Genomic DNA, 23,374 nt, shown 5'->3' with positions numbered 1-23,374 from the left:
GTGCATTTTGAAGGAGGAAGAAAGGCCCTAGGGAACCAGAGCAGTCATATGGGAGTAGAGGGAAATTTTCGCATAGTTGGCCTCCTTCCAGATGGGGGGGTTGCCTCGTCGCACCGAGGTGCCTCTATGGGAGGGAACTCTAGATTGCTGGAAAGCAGGTGTTAGTAATGGAGAGTTCAATCCATTAAGAAACACAGATAGCTGGGTTTGTGATGACCGGAGAACCATAATGGTGACTTCCTGCCTGATGGCAAAGTTCGGATCTCTCGAGGCATCTAGACAGACTTATGGTGTAGTGCTGGGGAGAAGGCAGATGGTCGATGAGTACATGTTAGGTACCAGTGACATAGGGAAGGGTAGGAGAGATGTCTGGAAGCAAATGTAGGCTGTAGGGAAAGACTGAATCCAGGACCTCTATGGTGGTATTCTCAGAAATGCTCCAGTTCCACTGCAGGGCCAGGTAGGCAGGCAGAACATTCAGGTCTCAGTGCGTGGATTGAGACGATTGGTGTAAGAGAGGAGGGTTATGTTCGTTAGGAAACTGGGGAAACTTTTGCGGATGGTGGGAGAGCCTGTACAGGAGAGATGGGCTCACCTAAACAAAGTGGGAACCAGACTGCTGGCACTAAACATAAAAAGGTTGTGAGCGTTCTGTTAAACTAGGAGATGGGGAAAGCCGACTGCTTGCAGAGGAGCATTGTGGATCCGGGACACGACTTCTCTTAGGGGAGAGTCATGATAGAAGAATCTCCAGGTTAAGCTAAGGAGCAGAGGATGGAAGAGGATAATGTAAGGCCAGATCATGATGAATACAGTCACATAAAAGAATCTGACACGATCTAGAAGATGGCAGACAAATAAACGGGGACAAGTTTTTAAAAGTGGTTGTACACAAATGATAGAAGCTCCAAATAAATAGATGGTTAACTAGAGTGCGTTGTGATAAAGGGGCTATTTGATATAATAGCCATCAGAAACTGGCGTACTGAGAGCATCTGTGGACACAATCATTCCGGGGACAAAAAATATATCGGCAAGGACAGAACAGGTATAGGGGAGGTCGTGGGAGTTGCGCACTATATGTGAAAGAAATGGTAGATTCAAATGAAGTAAAATCTTAAGCAAATCCACATTCCATAGAATCACTATGGATAGAGATGTCATGCTCTGTAAAAATATACATTAGAGATCTATTATCGACCACCTGACCAGGACAGTAATAGTGATGATAAATGCTAAAAATTAGAAGGGCTATCAAATTAGGACCCAATAATAGTGGGGGATTTCAATTATCCCCATATTGACTGGCAACAATTCACTTCGAGCTGAATGTGAAATAGTGGCAGAGATTATACATCTCTGCGATACTTTAACTGACTAGCTTCTAGGAGCAGGCGGTAAGTTGATGAAATCCACACGCTGAGAGGTGCATTCGCTAGATTTCATTGCTGAGCCGGAGCACTTGGAAAATGTGACTATAATACAATAGCTGTCTACATCCTATGGTGGGAGAACAATCTCAACAGCTCAACACGGGCATTTAATTTCAAAAGGCGGAACTAATGCAAAATGAGGGGTTAGTAAACAGAAGTAAGGAAGTGACTAAGTGAAATATCTGGCAAGCATGCATGGGCACTTCTTAAAGACACCATAACTTGAGGCCCAACTTCAATGAATTACCCAAATTAAAAACAAGTAAAAGAACTGAAGAGACCGTGGCTTAACAACCATGTAAAAGAAGGCAGTGAGAGATGTCATAAGTAGAGAGGTAAGGTTAAATTTTCTTTACCTGTAAAGGGTGAACAAAGGGAACAAAACACCTGACACAGGAGGACCAACAGAACACTGGATTTTTTAAAAGTCAGGGGCAGGAAATTGTGTAACCTGTGTCTTTTTGTTTCTCCCGGCTATGGGAGGAAACAGTTTCCCTGCTAAACTCCAATTTCTTTAACTTTCTCCTACTAAAAGTGTGAGTACAAAGGCAACAAGGCAAAATAGGCTGTTAATGCTTTGAGGATTTTACATGTGTGTTGTACGTGCTGGACTGGTTTAATTGGCTATCTTTTGATCAGAACGGTTATTCATAATTCTTTAGCAAAGCGTAGTTGACATCTTAATGCAGTGGGTAATTTTCTGTATTTCTTTCTTTTATATAAAGTTTTTTTTTATAAAACCTGGTTGAGGTTTTTGGTTTTTCTCTGTGGAGGCTACAGGAAAGTGGGGGTGGGAAAATCTCTTTATATTAGCTTTACTAGATTTGAATGCATCGCCTCAGGGAGGGTGATTTCCCTCGTTTGTTTTGCCTTCAACGGAGTTAAGTACTGCTCGCCCTAGGCTCACCCAGGAGGGAAGCTGGGAGCAGATACGAGAGACAAGGGGGAGAGCTGTTTCCCGTTGAGATAGGCGAGACCCAGGGGTTTCCTGGGTCTTGGGGGGGTCCCACCAGGGAAAAGGTTGGGGTGACTTCAGGGTGACCAGGAGCCCTAAAATCCTGGGTTAGTGGCAAGCGAGATCAGAGCCAAGGCTGTGGTAAAAGCTTGGAGAGTTTTATGTAAGCACTCAGATTTGTACGCTAAGTCAGATCTGAGACAGACGTTTTACCACAAGAGATAAAAAGACTTCCTTTAAAAGTGGAAGTGAATCATAGGAGGCAAATAGAAAGGAGCATAAACACTGCCAATTAAGTGCAAGAGTATAATAAGAAAAGGGCAAAGAGGAGTTTTGAAGAATGGGTTAGCCAAAAACTGCCAAAGGTAATAACAAAATGTGTTTTTAGTAAGTACATCATAGAGCAGGAAGCCTGCTAAAACACCCAGTGGCCCCTTGATGATTGAATACAAAAGAGCGCGTAAGAGATAAAGTCATTATGCAGAAACTAAATGGATTCTTTGCTTTCAGTTTCAGGGCTGAGGATGTTAGGGAATTCCCAAACCCTGAGCTGGCTTTTGAGGTGACAAAGTCTGAGGAACTGTCACAGATTTAAAGTATCACTGAGGAGGTTTTGGAATTAATGTGAAAATCAACATTAACAAGTCACCAGGACCAGGTGGCATTCACCAAGGAGTTCTGGAAAGAACTCATTGAAAGTTGTGGAACAACTTAAGTAAGACTTTGTAACCTGGTTCTTTAAATCGGGTGGTACCAATTGACTGGAATTAGCCTGAAGTAACGCAATATTTAAAAAGGTGATCTAGAGGTGGATCCGGCATGTTCGACTGTTAAGTCCTAATGGTCCGCATGAGGCAAATAGGTTGAAACAATTCGTTAGAATAAAATTATCAGACACATAGAAAACATAAACTGTTGAAGCAATAGTTCAACAAGACCGATTAGAGTTCCTTTGAGGGTCAACAAAACATTGTGGGACAGGAGGATCCATATGGACATAGTATACCTTAATTTCGAGAAGCCTTTGATAAGGTCCCTCACCAAAGGGTGTTACATAAATTAAGCTGTTCATGGGAATAAAAAGGAAGGTCCTTTCATGGATTGAGGAACTGGTTAAAGACCAGGGAAAAAAGGGTAGAATTATGGTAAATTTCAGAATGGAGAAGGTAAGCTAGTGGTGTTCCCCAAGGGTCAGTCTAGATCAATCCTATACAATTTATTCATAAATGGATGGCTGGGAAAGGGGTAACAGTGATAGGGCAAGTTTGCAGACGATATTAAACTGCTCAAGATAGTAATGACCAAAGCAAGTGCAGGGGCTGTCTGACCAGAGGTGGGACAATTCTACAGTGTACCAGAAAGCCTCATCAACATACCTCTCTGCCTTTCTTAGTTCCTTCAGTTCCGCCACCCTGGCCTCCAAAGTCCGTACGTGGTCTCTGAGGGCCAGGAGCTCCTTGCACCGACTGCACACATATGCCACCCTCCCACAGGGCAGGTAATCATACATGCTACACTCAGTGCAATAAACTGGATAGGCCCCACTCTGCAGCTGGGCTTCTGCCTGCATTGTCTCCTAGTTAATGAAAGAGTGGTTTGAAACAAGACGTTTTGAATGTAGTTTGGTTTATAGGATTTAAGGGAATTAAAAGGGCACAGACAGAACCGACAAGGGATCCCCGCTCCCTTCCCACTCCCCTGCTAAACTCCCTTGCAAAGCTCCCTGGTCGCTTGTGCACGGCTTTATAAAGCCCTGGCCTATGTGAATGCCCTGCCCACTGATTAAGGCTCAGCCAATTACCAGAGGCTTCTAGCTTTCAATCCTTTTCAAACTAAGTAAAACTTGGCCTACAGCACTCAGTTGTATATTCTTGTTGGGGAAAGAAAAGAGTGGACATAGATACAAGTTACTCAATTCTAGTCTGTATTTATAATATGTACATAATTCCTGTTGTTGCTTTAATCAGTAATGACTTTTAAATAGCAGTAAAGACTATAATTCACAGAATTAGCCTTCTGGGATTTTAGAAAGCAGTTCTGAATAAAGTCATAACATTCTGTTTCCCTGCCAGAAATTGTGGGCCAGATACTCAGCTGCTGTCAGTTGGTGTACATCCATTTACTTCATTTCAGCTATGCCATTCACAGCATCTCAATTTCTGCCCCTTTGTGGTTACCAGCTGATATGGTACAGTCCTGCCATAAAAGTCCCATGTGCCATCTCAAGGTATGGAGATCAGTCAAAAATGCCTTCCAATGTATGCTGATATCCCCGGAGTTGTCCACTCACCGAAAACAGTACATATCATTGTTCATTATATTTCAAAGGGAGCACTACATTTGAGTCAGTGGGTGCTATAAACATCCTAACAGAGGAATCAATGTAGTAACTGTGGTCTACATTCCATACTTAAGTATTTTAATATGTTATATTAACACTGAGCTGGTTCTGTTCTAGTAGTTAATAAACCCCTTCTATAGGTAAATGCCTTTCCCTATAAAATATTATTTAGTAATAAATTCATGATTTTCATATCTGTTATAGTTGCCTTAAGAACACTAAATAAAACTTTAGAAAAAGAATTTATCTAGAAAAAATCTAAAGTAGTTAAGACCAGGCCTAAAGTCCTACTGTGTCTTCAATCATGATAGCAGCTTTCTCCTTGGATGAATCTAAAATATAACACTAAAATAGAACATATGTACAACAGCTAATTCTTATATTCAAAAAGAACTCATGCTGTTCCATTTAAAGACATTTCTGTAGGGCATTTTTAGTAATTCAACCTGAAATAGAAATATTTTATTTTTACTCACAGCAATGGATATTTACTCTGCCAAAATGAATTTAGGTTCAATCCACTTTTATTTTACAGACTATTTTAAGTGAATATTGATCTGTATCATGTCATAAGGGTATCCTCAACCTTTTTTTTACCATGATTCATGTCATGGATAACTTCAACCAGGAGATAAAGTATTTCTTTTTGCTGGACACTTTCTGTCATGTTAGGACTGAATCCAAATTTGTTTGCAAAAAAAAAGTGTGATCTCTGCAGTTTGTTTAGCCTTCTATTCTGTCTTTATGCATTTTTAATTAGGTGCACTTCAGTTATTTTACTTCTTGTTAACACTTTCATTTGGGAAGTACAGTTGTCAATAGCTCTGCAAATCTATTGTTCTTTGCAAAGTGAAGTTAATTCCCATCATAACCTTGCTTTGACTTGCTTATTAATTATACCACAGATAATTTGGTCTCTAATTAGTCCATCTGTTAAATGTTCAAATTCACATGACTTCACTTTATCACATAGGTTTAAGATCTAATAATCTAGCCAGCCAGCCAGACACAGTAAAGACAATGTATTTACTAAGTGACATTCTTGTGTAGATCAAAGTATTCTTGAGATTTCTGAATGACTTTGTTTAGAAATTGCAGTCCACTTCATATACCCTCTGGAATATATTGCAGATCTCCTGTGCCTGTGGGCCTGCCATGTTGAACAGTGTACAGGATCTCACTCTCTCTGATCTCTTTGTAATGCCTCAGGCTTCCAGGAACATTTGGAAGCACTAACTGCCTCCAGTTCTCTGCCCATTTCCTTTCCAAACAGAAGGATTTTTGTGGGTTCATTTGCTTCATTTTTTTAGATTTAGGTGAAGATTTTCAAACACAGAAGCCTAACACAATTCATATTGCCAATTCCTTGTGACTTTTATATTGAATCTCGTGCTATTTGGTGATTTTTTCCACCTAAAGTTCCAGCTCCTGGAATAATGTAACCACTTGACAAGTTCTACTTACTTTCTAAGTGAAAGTTTCTAGCCCTCATGCAGAGAAAACCTGTCTAGCCCTCATTACAGAGAAAACCTTGAAAATGGAATCCCAGACTAAAAATTTAGAAGGAAAATAAAAAAAACACAACACTTTGTTTTTCCTTTTAAATATCTCGTGATTTTTGGGGGGGTGAGGGTGTGACTCGTGATTTTTGAAAGTTTGAGATTGGCAATACTGCTTTAAGCACTTGAGTAGAGGGCCTGATTTTTCTTTATTCTTTTTCTTTTTTTTTTAAAGGTGCTGAGTATCCAGAAATTCCCATTGAGTTTTTCTGTGTCAGGGCATCATCCACGGTTTTTACTCCCTCTTCTTCCTTTCATTTCTTGTTGTTTCTCAGGTATTAGTTGCAGCGGGAGAATTCTCTGTGTAGGTGTATGTGGGGCCAGGGCAGTTCATTAATATCTCTTTCTCGTGGCCTGGTGATCAGTCCTACATTTATTTAGGATATCTAAAAAATAAATATCTTTGGTGTACCAGGATCAAAGTAAAAAATACTGATTTCCCTGTATAAATGGAAGTTGGTCTATGGGACTCAGGATGTGCAGGTTGAGAGAAATGGGTTCGGTGGCTGCCAAGGAGTTAGCTGCTCTTTGTGCCAACATTCCTTGCTAAACTCTTGAGGATTCCTCACCAAAGTTAGTGCTGACTGCCTCAACATTGACTCAGTGGATTCCTGCTACTGAAACCCTTTCTGAAGTGGTGTTCTATGGGTCGAAACAGTAGAGGAAACATGGAAGCATGGATTATTAAAGCTGTGCTGTCATGTGGGAATGGGCACTGAGAGGAGGGGGCGAAAGGACTGTGCCAAGTTCCATTGGTCAAACCCTGGGCCATTTATGTGGAGCGAGGTGAAGGATATTCTGCTAGCGACAACCTATGGAGTTTTCAGACCCCCAAATGGGATCTATATAGTTGGGGAAATGCTATGACCCATTCTGATTAGCCAAGGACTTTGTTTTTCAGTTATAGCACTCTTGTAGCCTATCCTCTGGTGCTGTTGATTGCCAGAATCATTTTCATGCTGAAGCTAGAACGATGTAAAATGATACTCACCGCACCAGCCTGAGCAAGGCAGCTGTGATTCTCAGATCTCCACAAGTTGTCCTTCAGGGAACCTTTATCCCCTGCTTTTAGTCAGGGACCTTATATCTGAGAATCCTGGGCAGGTGTTGCTCCGGAACCTTCAGTCACTACACCTCATGTCCTGGTTCTTCAGTGGCTAAACCCACAGGAGGCATCCTGTTTGAAATCAGTGCAGAAAATCCTACTTAACTGTAGGAAATCATCTTTAAGGGCTTCTTAGTCTTAGTAAAGGGAAGTGTTTCTCTGTCTGGGTGGCTAGCCACAGTATGTCTTCTGTGAAATCTCTGATTCAAAAGATTTTGAATTATTTGTTATGCATATGAGACAAGTTTGGTGGTCAGCTCGATGAAAGTGCACATGCTTGCAATTTCTGTGTTACAGGTAGGACTGTATTATTTAAACCTGTGATCACGAGGTCCCTTGAAGACCTAGGAGGATTGTTCACATCTATCAGGAGCCATACTCCACAGCAGGACTTAGTGTTATCAGCCCTTTTGGGTTCCCCTTTCGAACCGTTAGCCATCTGTTTGTTGTGACATCTTTCAGTAATGGTGGCCTTTTGAGTAGTCATCAGCTCAATGAGAATGGATCCTTCAGACACTGTTTTTTATAAGGAAAGGCACAGCTTAGGCCACACCTTAAGTTTTTCTCCAAAGTAGTTTCTGATTTCCACTTCAACTAATTTATATATTTAGAAGTCTTTTTTCCAAACCCACATGCTCACAAAGATGGACAAAACTCCATACTTTGGATGTCTGCTGAGCATTTTCTTTGGAAAGAACAAAGCCTTTCCAGGTGTCTTCCCAGCTCTTTGTCACCCACCTGGAGCAAATGAGAGGGCTATTATAGCCTAATAGTCCAAATGGATCACTGGCTTTATTGTCATGTGCTACAAGATCAATGGTGCTGTGCCTCTGGAAAAGGTCTCTGAGAATTCAGCCAGAGCACTCAGCCTCTACAGCATTTGTGGGAAATATCTCTATTGCAGACATCTGCAGAGAAGCGACAGTGTCATTAGTCCACATTTGCTAGCCATTATATGATTGCTACCACATCAAGGGAAGACACCAATGTGGGGACAGCAGTTCTGCATTCCCTCTTCCAGTGAGATTCCTAGCCCCACCTCCACTGGAAATTACTTGGGGGTTACCTAGTGTAATGGACATTTACAATCACTTGAAGAAAAAAGTTACTCACCTGGTACCTGTTCTTCACGATGTATTGGATAGGTCAATTACAAAGCCAATTCTCCTTCCCCAGTTCATCAGAGTCTGTCATCTAAGAGTGACTACCCCTGTAGATATCATTAGGAAAAACTCTTCTGCACCAGTACACAAGATGCGCACATACCAAGATGCGTAATGAATATATGCATCACTTGAAGAACAACCGTTATGAGAAAGTAACTTTTTTCATATGGCATTGTTGTTTATTGGGCACCTTTCACTAATATTACACTCTTGTATTAAAACAAAAATGAAATAGTTTTTGAACTGCTGTGTTTTCATACATTTGAGAAACTGGCCTATCTGGCAGGCTTTATTGTTAAACAGAAGTTTGCTCTTAGATTGTGTGGTACTGAAATAGCCTTGAAATATCAAAATGTAGACATAACCCACAGTATTGTCTATCAATATACTTTTTCCTATATATCAACTTCTCTGGATTCTGTAAAATGAAACAAACTTTTCTATTACTGGTAGTAGCCCTCAAGAGTTTTCTCATTTAGCAACTGACAAGGCAAAAACAAAATTCCATTCAAGGCAGAAAAAAATAATGCATTAAATGATGTTGTCAGAGCCCCAAGGTATATACATGCTGCCCATTAGTCCTTACATGACTTGACCTTTAGGCTGATTATGGGTATGGTTATCTCCTCCACAAGCTCAAAGCGTAGATGAAACTGTGTGACCATTTTAATACTGATGAGACCTGATAGCATGATGTTTGGCTATTCCTGAGGAATATAGCATTAAGAGTTTTGTCATCATCTGAACAATTTAAAAAGTTATCTTTGATGCGATCTAGTTGGTTGTTGTGGTTTCTGGCAGTTCACATAATGTGGTGGATGCCAATTTTAGTTGGTGTATAAAGAGCTATTTTGCATGCTTATGAGTTGCCCATGCAATGCATGTTTTCACTAAAAACTTCAAAACATTAAATAAAACTGTGAATACATTCTCATTAAAATAAAAATGGATTATGACTGCCAGATTTATGCATCTTTAATCAAAGTTCCACTTTTAATTAAAAAGCACTTGAAAGATGATCGTCAGTTTTCTAAAATACAGTAAAACTGATTATGTGCCAAGCAATCCTGAACACTGCAATAAATTATCCCACAGCACTCACCTCTCCTGTGCCTTTGACTGAATGATGAAAGTGCTGAGGTTAAGAGATGATTGAGAGAGAGACATTTCATCTCCTAACAGATGTAAATAAACAATTTGAGGGCCAACCAATTGAAAGACTAAATCAATTTCATGAGGAATCTTGCGCTAAACCAATACAATGGTCCATTGCGGGACAGAAGAGCATGAATGAGGTATATCTAAGGGGAAGAAGCAGCTGGAGGAGGAGTCCAGAGTGTGAGGAAGGCTGCCCGCAGAGACTAGCAGAAGATTTGGTCAAATTTTGCTGTTAGGTACACCCATGCACTTCATTGGTACGTGTCACTGAGATTGCATGAATGTAACAGAAACAGAATTTAGCTGACTGTGCATATATCTCACTGATGTGCATTTGACTGTAATGTTTTGAAAACATAAGTCATATGCCCCAGCCCCCTAATCATTTTTGTTGCTCTCTGCTGGACTGTCTCCAGTTTGTCCACATCCCTTTGTAGTGGAGGGAACAAAACTGGACACAAATTCATACGTAACCTCACCAGTGCAGAATAAAGGGGAATAGTCACTTCATTCGATCTGCTGGCAATGCTCCTATTAATATAGCCCAATAAGCTGCAAAAGAGGATGCTCAGTTACCCCACCAGACACAATGTCACACAACTGCTCCCTCCCAAACTCACACATGCACCTATCTGAGTTACAAACTGTGGGATCTTTTCATCCAATTTTCGTTTCTCTCCTCATAACCAGTAGAACAGTAGTTCAGGCCCTCACCGAGATGTGGGAGATCTGGCTTCGATTCCTTCTTCTGCCTAATGTGAATCTCCTACCTTTCAGGTGAATGCCCTAGCCATTGGGGTAGGTCTTTCTCAGGCTCTCCTACTGAAGCCAAGTGGGTGCCTTGACCACCAAGTTATAATGTTATTCTTTTCCTCTCTCTGGTCCAATGACTATTCAACTAATTTAAACAAATTAAAAGCTTTGACAGAAGAGATTGAGATTTGCCTACACCAATATACTTCAGTAGCCTAGTGATTAGGGTACTTCAGTAGGAGGTAGGAGACCTAAGTTCAAATCCTTTCTCTTCATCAGGCAGAGGGAGTGGAACCCAGGTCTCCCAGACCCTAGGTGAGTACCTTAAAAGTTGTAATGGTGGTGGCAATGACACAGCCTCCTCCTCCAGTGTTTTGTATATCTAGCCAGAAAGAATCAAAATGAACTGTTTCAGAAATGTTGAAACAGTTCATTTTGATAGTCCTTTTTTTTTCCCCCTGTTTGACCTAAACAATTCACCAAAACCAACATGAATTCATTTATAGTTTTGGTCAATGTGAAATTGCACATAAAGTTTTCATCTGAAAAGATTTGCCCAGCTCTACTAAGAAACATCAGCCAATCCCAGGGGAGAGGGCAGCAGAAGCTGTCTCCATGAGCTGCCTGATTGTTTTGCACAGTGCCTATGGGAAAGAACACAATCCACAACCAGGAAGACAGAAACACCCTATTCCCACAGCAGGCAGCACATCAAACAAACACTCAATTGTTCAGTGGTCCAATATAGGCTTGCAAACGAGAATTCTGGCAGAATAGTACAGAATATTCAAGGGAAACAAATTTTAATTTGTAAAGTTAAGTATTTGCACTGAAAACCTGAAACCAAGAGTCTCAAACATTCATTCAGGATACACGAACATGCCATAGGTGACCAGTCAAAGAAGACTGTGTTTAAAATATCAAATACTTGCACAAACTGATCATGAATGAGCTACAGACCAAAATCATTCGCAGAAATTGTTTGCTGAATAACAAATTCAAGGAAGTTGTGGTCTGTTCGTGAACCACTTGAGTCAAAAAAATGTCAAATTCTATTGTGAATTATTTGCCCACATCTATTTAGGAATAATCATACTAGCTGACTATTTAAGAGGCCCGTTAGTGCTGCACTAGCAGTTAGGCTTCTGCATAATGACAGAGTTGCATACTTCCCTTGGCCTTTGAAACAACTCCTCAGTGCTATATGTGTATTCGTTTGAGCTTACAGTTTCAGTTGTGAGCTCTGACACTACCAAGCTACGTTCAAAAGGCAGAGCTGGAGATTCCATCACTGACAAGACAGTGAATTATATCAGAAAGAGGGATTACTTTCTGATGTCTTGTGTGCTGCTTGTTGCACGTAGTTAGTATGCCACGTGGATTCCAATGCAGATGATTAGGTGAGTGTTAATATCAGCAAGAGTTATGGTATCTATTGTTATGAACTATAACCTTCTCCGACAGGGAACAGACAAAAGTAGGATTAGGTTCACTTTGTATTACATCAGTGAGCTCTGATGAAAAGGCAATAGATCAAGGCCGTCCTTAGCCAGAGGCAGAATAGGCAGCCGCCTAGGGCACCACTAGGTCTGGGGGGCACCGCTCTGCGAGAGCCTGAACAAACAGGAAGCAGTGAAGCATGTAAGAGCTGAGCTTCTGGGTCCTAGAGAGAGCCGAATGCAGCACAGTCTGAGGGAGGGGATTGGCTGCTGGAAGTCTCTGGTGTGACTCTTTCCCCTGGCGTGAGGTGAGGCAGGCTCTGTGGCTCTGGCAGTATCCTTTGTTGTCCCCCCTAATGTCATGCTTCTCCCCTCTGCCCCACAGAACACCCCCCCTGTTTCTCCCTCCCCCTCCATGGAACACCCCTCTCTTCCCCCTCCCCTCCATCAGGGCTGGGTTGGTGAGGTGCTGGGGGGGAGGGAAGGCTGGCTGGTTGCCTGCTGAGGAAGACAGTGAAAGTAACTCACTTCCCGGCAAGATAGCCAGGATTGGACATGGTCACTCAGGGCTGGGCTAGGGGATAGCCAGATAGCATGTGCGAAAAATTCAGGACAGAGGATTTGTTAGGGTAGGGGTGAGCAGAGTCCCACTTTTATAGGGCCAGTCCCCATGTTTTTGCGGTCTTTTTTCTTGTATAGGCTTCCTATTCCCCCCCACCCCATCCTGATTTTTCACACTTGCTGTCTGGTCACCCTAGATAGGGGTAATTGGTGCCTGTATAAGACAAAGCCCAAATATCAGGACTGGCCCTATAAAATTAGGGACATCTGGATCTGATCACCCTAGCTGGGGAGCGTTCTCTCCCCTGGGCTGGCAGCGATCCATCTCATCCATGGGGAGTTGCACAAAGGCAGGATGAGCTTGCTGTGGCTCCATGAGTGCTTCCGTCCCTGAGATCAGATGCTGTGCTAACTTCACCATTGGTCCATTGGGCTGGGCGGTGGGGTGCCCATTGGCGTGGATCAGTTGACCTGAGGAATTTGCTTGCATGCTGTTGCCACTCTGCACCCCAAGAGGTGGATTTTGGGGTCCTGCAGTTTTCCACCACCTATCTCCTCCTCTACTGCAGCTGTTTGGACCAGCAGGCTGGGGGTGAGCCAAGCATGAAAGCAGTGCCTGTGTTGCCATTTAGATTGTCATTTAACAATTGTTTGCCAAAAATGCTTGCTAACAATCCCTGAATTCAATTTCAATATTTTTTTTAAAAATCCATATCTTAGCCAAAAACAGACAAATTAAGTTGTTGACAATTATTTGTGACAAGTTTGGTATGGGGAAGGAGTGGGCCAGTTTTCATCAGAGAAACAAAAATGTTGACTGACTTTCCTATAGTCCCTGTTACTGCTAAATAGAGCCTCCAACAACTGTAATATGCTCATCTCCTTACTAGTGTATAGAGCAGGGGGTCGGCAAACCTATAGCACATGGGTGCCAAGGTGGCGTGAGCTGTTTTTGATGGCACGCCCAGCAGCGAGCTCAGGCGGCTCAGCCCGCACTGCTCTGGGGTTTCCGGCTGCTGCCGCCCATTGCCCACCAGGGTCCTGGCACGCTGGCCCACTCAGCAACCCGCTGCTGGCCTGGGGACCCCCAAGGAATCCCAGGCTGGCAGCGGACTGAGCAGGCCCCGGGCTGAGACCCCGTTGAGCCACTCAACCCACTGTCGGCCTGGGGTTCCATTCACTCAGCTGGCAGCAGCTGACAGGGACTAAATTCAACGAAATAGGAAAACAAGAGCAACTAATGACAAAAGTGAAGAGCCTTAGAGCAGTGGTCTCCAGACCTTTTTCACTCTGCGGGCGCCAGATGAAGGACCATTGGGTGGCGTATGAGACATTGCATCTGGCAGCAAAAGCGTCATGAGGCGTGCATCGAATCGCCACTTTTGGCGGCATACTTCAGCAGATGCTCGTCTCCAGCCAGTATGTGGGTGCACTGAGAGGCCCTGCCGAGCGCCAGGACACCTCACGGGCACACGTTGGGGTGACCCCTGACCCAAAGAGGCCTCTGAAGCACGGTCGATCATTTTGATTTTAATGGACTTGAACTGTACGAAAAATTTGAGTGGTTGGCCACATGCAAAAATCGACGATGACATTGTACAGTTTTATTCATACCAGCAAACTTGTTGACATGATATCCTAATGTGTACATTGCCTACCTCGTATTCTACTGACAATTCTGTAACAGTAGCATCAGGAGAACGGAGTTTCTCAACTAAAGCTCATTAAAAACTATCTCCGCTCTACAATGAGTCAGGAACACTTGACTGGTCTTGCTATTCTTGCAATCAAAACAAGACATCACTTTGTCTTTGTCATACGATGACATTATTAACTGATTTTGCAGCCAAAAAAGCCAGAAAGATTGCTTTTAATTAAATAAACTAATCCTTGTTTCAATACCTCTTCATATAAAATTTCCAATAAAATGTTGACAAATTTATTTCCAATAAAATGTTGACAAATTAAAAAAAATGATATTATTTGCATCATTCTGTCAAATCAGAATTTTTTCTATAGTGCTACTTCTTTAGTGCTAGTCCATCAGCATTACAGTGTGCTTCATTAAGTTAAACTGGTTTTAATAACATGCATGTGGCAAGTTTTCCAGTACTGTAAGCTTATGTTTGTGTTGCTAAGAGCAAGACACGCACGGAGGCACCAGTTTAATAATCTCGCCTAGGGCACCGTCAATCCTAAGGACGGTTCTGCAATAGATGTTGAAACATTTACAGATCTGGACAGCAAGGAGCGGCTGTACAAGCATGCTGTCTCTCATCCCTCTTCCTCTTTTTAGATGGTGATTGGCTTTGCAGTTAATAATACGCACTATCAATCTAGAACAAAACTTCTTGTTTTGTCCTTGGATATGATATGAAGGGTTTATGATTAAATTATTGCTGCCTTCTCTTTCCTATTGTTGCTCTCCTGTTTTAATAAATATTTGAAAATAAATATAATAGATTTTAAACTAACCCAAGTTGCTGGGGCTATTACTTTTAACATGAATTTCAGCATGGTATTTCCAGCTGACCCATTCTTGAGCATTCATCTGAGCATCTCAGCTAAAAACATATGACCTCTTCCCCCCTTTGTTGCATTCTTGTCATTCTCAGCCCTGAAGAAAGTAAAAAGAATAGGAAAAACATCAACACAGAACTTCAACTTCAGCAGATAAGCAAAAGAATGACAGATGCTTTATGACAACAAAGTTCTTTCTTTTTTTCAAGAACACAGTGGCGACACTTCAGGCATGAAGACTTGGCATGAAATTCAACATTTGGAGACCCATTGCAGACAGGATAGTTATTTGTAGAAAATAAAAACATGCCAACATATCTGATGTTTTCACTAGCTGAATATTTTTCTTCCTCTCTGATGTCACACATATCATATTATATGACATATGTTGTACTTTTAATGTATGACTTAGGCTACGATCCTGCAAATATGTATTGAGGTGCTTAACTGTAATTATGTGCTTAAATGTGTCCCATTTGATATCAGTGAGATGACTCATCTGAATAAATTTATGCATGTGCTTCAGCCTGGGGGGATGGACAAGATGACTTCTTAATATACCTTCCAGCCATACACTTAGAAGACTCTTTGTGCAGATTTGCAGGATTGGGACCATCCTGATTATACAAAAGGCCATGGCACAACAGCAGGGTATGTGCTATCAGCTGTGAAGTAAACAAAACAAAAAAATACACCATGGAGTTTGCATAAAATTAATGAGCTTTCAAATTTAAATCCCTGTTTGCCTTTTAGAGTTCTGTATGTAATTTGGCTAGCAGAAATATCTTGCAGGGAAGAATAGGATGAGAAAAACACAGGCACATATTCATAAGCAACCTGGCTTGTAAATCTTTTTATATGAAAAAGGATGAAACTGATACTAAGATTGGTATATGAAGCTTAAGCTTCATTCTGTTATGGTGGATGACAATACATTTGGGCATATTCCTCCACAATATTGCTTATAAATAAGCAAAAATAAGTTTGTTTGTTTTTCTCTTTCAGTTGCATTTTAATTGAATAAATGTGGAATATGGAAAAAAAGAGAGAATTCCATGCCAAAAAGCAGTATATTGCATACTTACTCAGTGTGCATGTGTTATGCAGATGAAAAGCAGCTATTTGCATATTTATTGCAGTTTAATTTTGAAAAGAATAAAAGACTAGTGTCATATATGTGCTGTACATGTACTTAAAAATTGTGAAGAGAAAAAAAACAACAAATGCAGGCTCTTCTGAGCTGTGAATGACTTTTACAAACAGAAGAAAGATTGTATCGGCACAGTTCTTTTCCATCACATAAGGTTTGTGTGTGCAAAATGGAGCAAATGGCCTCCTCTGGGTATGCTGGTTTTCTTAGAACTGGAGCAGAAAATGAGCAAGATTTCTAAATCCCAGAATCTTTCTTTATACACCTTGCCCTTTCACAAATGTTGTATGGACTGTCTTGGAGATGGAAATTGACGATAAATACACTGGGTAAAATTCTCAAATCATGTCTAAAACGACTTAGAACGCTAAATCCTTTCAGTGGGGCTTGGGCTCCTAAATTACTTGGGCACTTTTGAAAATTTTACCCAATATTTATCAATATGTTAGGTACAGTATAAGCAGCAGCATTTTTTCCACATTGCCCTGCTATGCTTCTTGCTGTGCTTTGTCCCCTTACAAGGAGAGATCAAATTTTGGGTGAGAAGAAAGTTTACTTTCAATGTCTAAGCAATTACTCGCTTTATTGAGACTGCCAAAATGTCTCCAATAATGATTTTGTTTCAAGATGTAGACACCTGTACACTAGGAAATGGACAATATCAATTTCAAATAGGCATCTATTGAACATTTATTGGATGGTAAAACTTCTGAACTAACTTTGTTCAAATCTTACTTGTGCCTATGTGAATCACTGAAGCTAAGGGATTTACACTGGTATACAACTGTGTTTAGAATCAGGCTGTAATTTTAATAATGAGGTCAAATTTATGCCTGCTGTATAAGAGTTCCATGACGCTTTAGCGATATGACAATGAAATTAGGTACACATATATTTACATGAAGTACAGATTTCTTTTCAGTGTTTTGGAAATTCACCTTAGTGTTCTATTATCAAAAAGTCAAAAATAAGTCTTCCGGTTGGAAGGAGTGAGAGCTTGCCTGTGTATACACCATGTGACTGATACTTTCACTCATAGAGTTGTTTTATATTGTCAGTGAATATATATGTTGCAAAACATATCTTATTATTGCTAATCATGTATTGTGGCGTATTTATATTTTCAGTGTTTGTTAAACATCCCCAGTGGGCTCAGAACTGACAAAGACAAAGACACTGCCCGTGTCCCAGACAGTCTCCATTCTAACAGACATAGCTCAGACAAAAATGAAAACAGGAACTGAAGATCAAACAGGTTATATCATCTGTAACTTCAGGATCAGCTGTATATTTTAATGGTCCTCTGTAACTGGATGTTGTCTTTACATTACAGATTATCACTGCAAAGCCCATTAAAAGATTATTCTACCAGGCTAATTATTTCCTCCTTAAATGATATAAAGGGGATTTGTTGTAACAAATGGCTGGTAATCATTATTGGAAATGTGTTAAATTTCTTGTCAATTAGCTTAATAAATGTGCAAATCTGATTGGGTTCCAGGGGCTGTGAATAACCCCTAGTGAGCTTAATGAAAGAAATATTAAGTTTAAAGAATTAGTTTTATAAAGCAGTTAGGGGAGAAAGTCGGTAACAAGCATTTTAAACAGTCAGGAACTAAAGATTAAAAAAGAAGGCTCAGAGGAGAGTTAAAATCAGTATGCCGGCTAATGCTAGTATCTTAACCATAGTCAAGGGTTTGCAAATCCTTAATACAGAGCAATTGAGAAGGTTTAAACATAAAAGACTTGTGACTAGAGGAGTCCTTAGGGATGATGCTATAATGACTGGTATTTCAGAATAATTAGATAATTCTGGGGCCTAAAGAATGGTTTCAAAGCTCCCTGAACTCAACAGAAAGTTGCCAGTTGACTGAAATTGACTTTGGATCAGGCCCTTAGGTCCTGTAGGATAAGATTTGGTTGTCACTTCCTTAACAGAAGGCTTAACTATGAAGGAGAATGGAGCAAATACCAGTATAGCCAGTTCTTAGACAGTCACATGATTTTGGCTGGGCCTGGAACCAGTCTCACGATGACATGAGAAGCTCCAGCTCGTCTTGCATATATCAGCCCTGTCAGGTGGGGAGCCCCTTCTGATTGGCTGCTTTCCCTACTTGCCTGTCTCCTGGGAAAGAACAGCCAGTCAGTGCTGCTGGAGGAGGTGCCCCTACAGGAGTCGAGAGAAGGTGGGGAGAAGGAGAGGAAGCTGACACAATTCTCACAGGGTGAGGGAGGAGGAGAGGAGGGATATGAAAGAGACCAGCATCTCAGAGTAGGCCTGATTACTCCTCCCCTGATCTCTCTCCTGTGAGAAAAGGATCAGTTGACTCTGCTCCTCTTGCTATCCTCTCCTTCCCTGCAACCCCAGGCTCGGAGAGGAGCAGAGCGAGGAGAAGAGCCCCTGGAGCTGGTCCAGGAAGGGGGAGAAGATGATCCTGCTGATCTGCACCCTGCTCTTCTCCAGGCCTGTGAGGGCGGTATAGTGAAGAATCTCAGGATCTGTAGGAAAAGATGATGTGGGATCTGGGTGACAGGCAGATATGGGGCTGGGGGACACCTAATTAATTCATTAGAATGTTTGGTTCTGGGGAGCTGCTGCACCATCAGGCAACAGCGAGAGTTTCTGAAATGGGGCAAAAATCACCATAATCTATTAATTTTATACAGTTGACCACACTAACTGTCTCTCACACACAAAAACAATTTGTTTTTTAAACTCCTGATTTTGGGGTGAAGGTCATAATTTTTGAACTCTTGGGGTTGACAGTGAAATAGAAGACAGAGGGTGACTAAGTAAGCGGTGAGGGAAGGTCATACAGGCACAGCGTGTCATAATTTAAGTATGAATGTATTGGCCCTTGAAACCAGTGCAAAGAATTAAATCGAACCAATTATGATTAGCCTGGGGAATTTGAGGAGTCATAGATTGGGGGACTCACTGACAGAAGTAATCTGGTATTTTGGGGGCAGAAATAAAACATTTGTAAAAACCCTCAACTTCATGTCCTCTGTTATGATGCTTACCGCTCCTGGGATGGGATTTGCGGTTTAGCGTTATCTGCCAGGCATCTTCCTTCCACTCCCCCCCCACTTAAAAACCACTTCCTCAAGCAACTCCAGACTTCTCTTCTGAAGTGTTCTCTTTGGGAGCTGTTGGTGGCAGAGACCACCCCTTCCTCTCTTTGTAAAGTGGCTTGTAAATTTGCATTGCTTTATACATGTTTTATAATAATTGAATAATAATTGTATATGTATGTGCTGACTATCTGGATCACCCTCTAATGGACTACTATGGGAAGTTCAAAGTACACAAGTTTAGATGATTCATTATCTTGATTAATTTTTATTCGGTGTCCAGGCACCGTCTTCAGTTATTCAGTATATCCTCAGCAGCATTCAGCCTGACAAGAAGATATTAGAATAAGTGAAAAGGAGGGAACTTGTGTACAGTAAGTGTCTCAACACCTTGGAAAGAGAAAAATGCAGAGAGAAAGATACTGAGAAATCATGTTTAAAGGAATAAATTGGCATCTACTGCTGCAGTGCTGTACATGGCTAGCTTTGTGGATTTTGTTGTTGTTGTGTTTTATTTTTTCCTGGCACTTGACTGAGTTTGAAAGAAAAAATAATGAGCATTTTTTTCTGTCTACTGTTTGAAGGAAATCTAAAGATTATGATAGGACTGGGAATTGTGAATGTGAGCCAGTGATGCCAACCAAATTGAAAAGAAAGAAAAAAAAACAGAGGAAGGAACGGGTTAGAGGAGTGATTATAGCCTTCCAACAATAAACATGCACATGCAAACCTTCTCTGCACTGCCTTAAAATGAAAGCATCAAATGATTTTTCCTAGCAGTGGAGCAAAAGGCAGGTGCTGGTAAGGTCAGGATAAGGAGCAGTCAGGATAAGGAGGAATCAGAACAGGTAACATGTCATCCAGTCCTTGTCTGGGGCTAAGCACTTGAATTATGCTAGGGCGCAACCACAGTGGTTCAAGATGCCAAAGTGCCCTTTACAGTGGGACTTTAATATAATCAGTCCCCTCTTCTACTTCTAGGAACTGTCCTTACCCATTAAGCAGAGCCAACAGCTCTGAGATCCTCTTACTGTAATTAGATGGCTTTCACTTATTGGTAAAGCTGGATACATTCTCACCATGACCCAGCACACCCTTTCTGAGAGCAGTGAGAGGAGACCACAATACCTCTGAGCACAGCCCAAGCCTCTGTTATTGAGTACTACCTGTTGTAGTAGAGATGTTTGTGTTTGAAACAGTCCTCTTTTCACATGAATAGAAAGAACTTCTGGGATCTCATAGCTGCTGCATGAGGATGGGTGCTACCCCACTCTTTCCCCCCACAAAAAATGGTGTGCCAGAGATTTGCTGAGCAGTGAATGCTGCAATAATGACATGACCTTGAGAGGTGAAGTGGTGAGAAGCTACAGCTAACCACAGGTCCAACATTAAATACATGGCCATTAGTCCATACTGGAACAGTTTTAGCAGAAGCAGCATCGTTCACCAAGCTGATCACGTGTAGATTTTGAGAAGCAACAAGCCACCATCACTATATTGGCTAAGCTATGTGCTGTCAAAGATGCTATGTCTAAATATTACTATCATGCTCATCTCGGTTGCCTGCATGCTAAAACTGAGAAGGAGTGGCCTCTTTTACTCCCAATTTCATGGTCTAAGTTTAGGAGGTGAACATGACTTGAATGTATAAAATGTAGAGGGGCATATCATGATTTCTAAATATTTATTTTTTTAAACATTTGTTGACTTTGCTCAGTGTGCCTTGTTGTCTTTGCAAAAGTTGTTACTGTTCGCAGAGCTGTGCTGACATTGTCAATAATGCTAGTACAGGACACCAACCAGGAAATAATAATGTGATTCTTCTTGTGCTTGAGTTCTGCTGGAAACACAGGGGGATAAAAGCAGGGCAGGGGGATGCCAAATAGAAGAAGACAATCTATTCAAAGATCCTTCGTACTGTTTTATCTAATGATGCAATTTAAATGGAAAAATATGGCTTTGTAGATTTTTTTTAAAATACTTCATTAAAAAAATACCATCTTTAATCTGTTCTTTCAGAGGCATTGTCTGGCTTGTTTTCACTACACAACTGGTATTTCCCCAGGTCCTCTCCACTAAGAGGTCAGGAGCATTTTTTTAAAAAACACATTATTCTAAAGAATTTACTAAAAAAGAAAATAAATATAAATAAAAGATGATGAGCTCATTCAGAAGAGTTTTGCAGGAATGACTATGGTTACCTCTTCTACTTTCTGCCAAATGATGCCTCAGGCAAAACTCCTGTCCACTGTTCCAAGTCTCCCAAACATGCCAGCCATGTTTTTGCTCTGTTTGCCAAGGAAGGTTTAAAAAAAAAATGAATAGTGTGAAGCAACATGATGAAACAAACATAAAACCCCTGTGAAATATTCTACACAGTGGGCTGGCAGTGAGTGATTGGAGTTTGTAAGAGTGACATGTAAGGGAAGGAACAAAAGAAACTAAAACAAACAAGCAAAAAAATCTTTCATAGCAGCTTACATTTACCCACACAGAATATTTCGCAAAGGAAGAGCAGGACTTCTGTGCACCACACAGAGAGACTCTTTTAAAAAAGTAGAACCAAGTTTCTTGTAATGATAGCAGATGCAATTTCCCATTGTAAATATTCTTGTTGGCAGCATAGCTGGGTCTAGTGTTGGAGTTAGTGTGATACAGCCAATGGTTCACATCTTAAATGCATGTATAGGCTATAAATTGAAGGATAGTTTTGTGGTTAAAGCACTTCATTATGACACACAAAAAGTTGGTTCACGTCTTAGCTATTCCCCAGATTTCCAGTTTGATCTTGGACAAGTCACAGAGAGCCAGGTTTTTAACCAGCTGCTGAATGCTTAACCCTTTGGAAAAAATAGTTCCTTCATTTAGGTGGTAAATGGGATCTGAGTCCTTTTGAAAATCTGATCCAAACTGAGAAGCTGAACACATTTTGAAAATTTAGCCTTTCTGTCTTTTAGTGTCCCATCTTCAAAATGTGTATGCTCATTATTTCATTTCTTACATTCTTTGTCGATCTAACCCAGTTAGATTGCATTCTCTTTAGATCAGAGATTGTGTCTTAATATGTTTATGTATAGTATTAGAGAGAGGTAATTTTTTTTTAACCAAAACTTTATTCACTGAAAAAGGCAGATTTGTGTTGACTGAGACATTGAATGAATTTGGGTCAATTTCCTGTGGTCGGGGGGAAAATATATATTTTTTTCCTTCCCAGAAATTTCAGCATAAAGTGTTCCAATTTATTAGTCTGGATTTACAAGTGTAGTTAGGCATACTAACAAAGCTGAGATAGTGCGAGCCTTTATATCCTAGGGGCTAAAACACCCATAGGAACTGTAGAAGATCCAGGTTTAAAATAGTCAGTCAAGAACAGGGAGCTGAACCTAGATTGCCTATAGCCCACGGGTTGACAATCTTTCAGAAGCGGTGTGCCGAGTCTTCATTTAGTCATTCTAATTTAAGGTTTTGTGTGCCAGTAATACATTTTAACGTTTTTAGAAGGTCTCTTTCTATAAGTCTATAATATATATAACTAAACTATTGTTGTATGTAAAGTAAATAAGGTTTTTAAAATGTTTAAGAAGCTTCATTTAAAATTAAATTAAATGCAAAGCCCCCTGGACTGGTGGCCAGGACCTCGGAAGTGTGAGTGTCACTGAAAATCAGCTCACTTGCTGCCTTCGGCATGCGTGCCATAGTTTGCCGTACTCCTGCTATAGCCCAACTGAGCAACCTACCTATCAAGTTACTAGGTTCTGAGAGTAGATCGTTCTAATCACTACCTGTTGAAGCTGTTGACTTACGGACGTGCTGCGTTGTGAGTTGTATGCTTGGTTTTGGGGCAGGGAACGGGAAAATGCATCTTTCCATGCCTGTCAGCTGGCATTATCTGACTGCTTTCAGTGGTGCTAGATGACCCAAGCGGGCGTCCAATGTGCCGGTGTTGCTGGGCTTGGGGTTTCCTGGACCCCAGAAGTTATCTCTAAACAAGCCAAAGGGTCTAGCTGGAGATTTGTCATGTTACACTGGAAGAGCTCGAGCACCAGGAAAGGGCCCATTCAGCACAGAACTATTCACGACTTAAGTGATGTGTACTCGCCGTGTTTTCGAATCAAACCCTCAGTGGACTTAGGCCAAGGCCCGGAGCCTGCGCAGAACT

This window comes from Chelonoidis abingdonii, chromosome 2, assembly GCF_003597395.2.
Source record: "Chelonoidis abingdonii isolate Lonesome George chromosome 2, CheloAbing_2.0, whole genome shotgun sequence".
NCBI classification, from domain to species: Eukaryota; Metazoa; Chordata; order Testudines; family Testudinidae; genus Chelonoidis; species Chelonoidis abingdonii.
The sequence above is the reverse complement of the archived record's forward strand: the minus strand, read 5'-3'. Positions refer to the sequence as shown.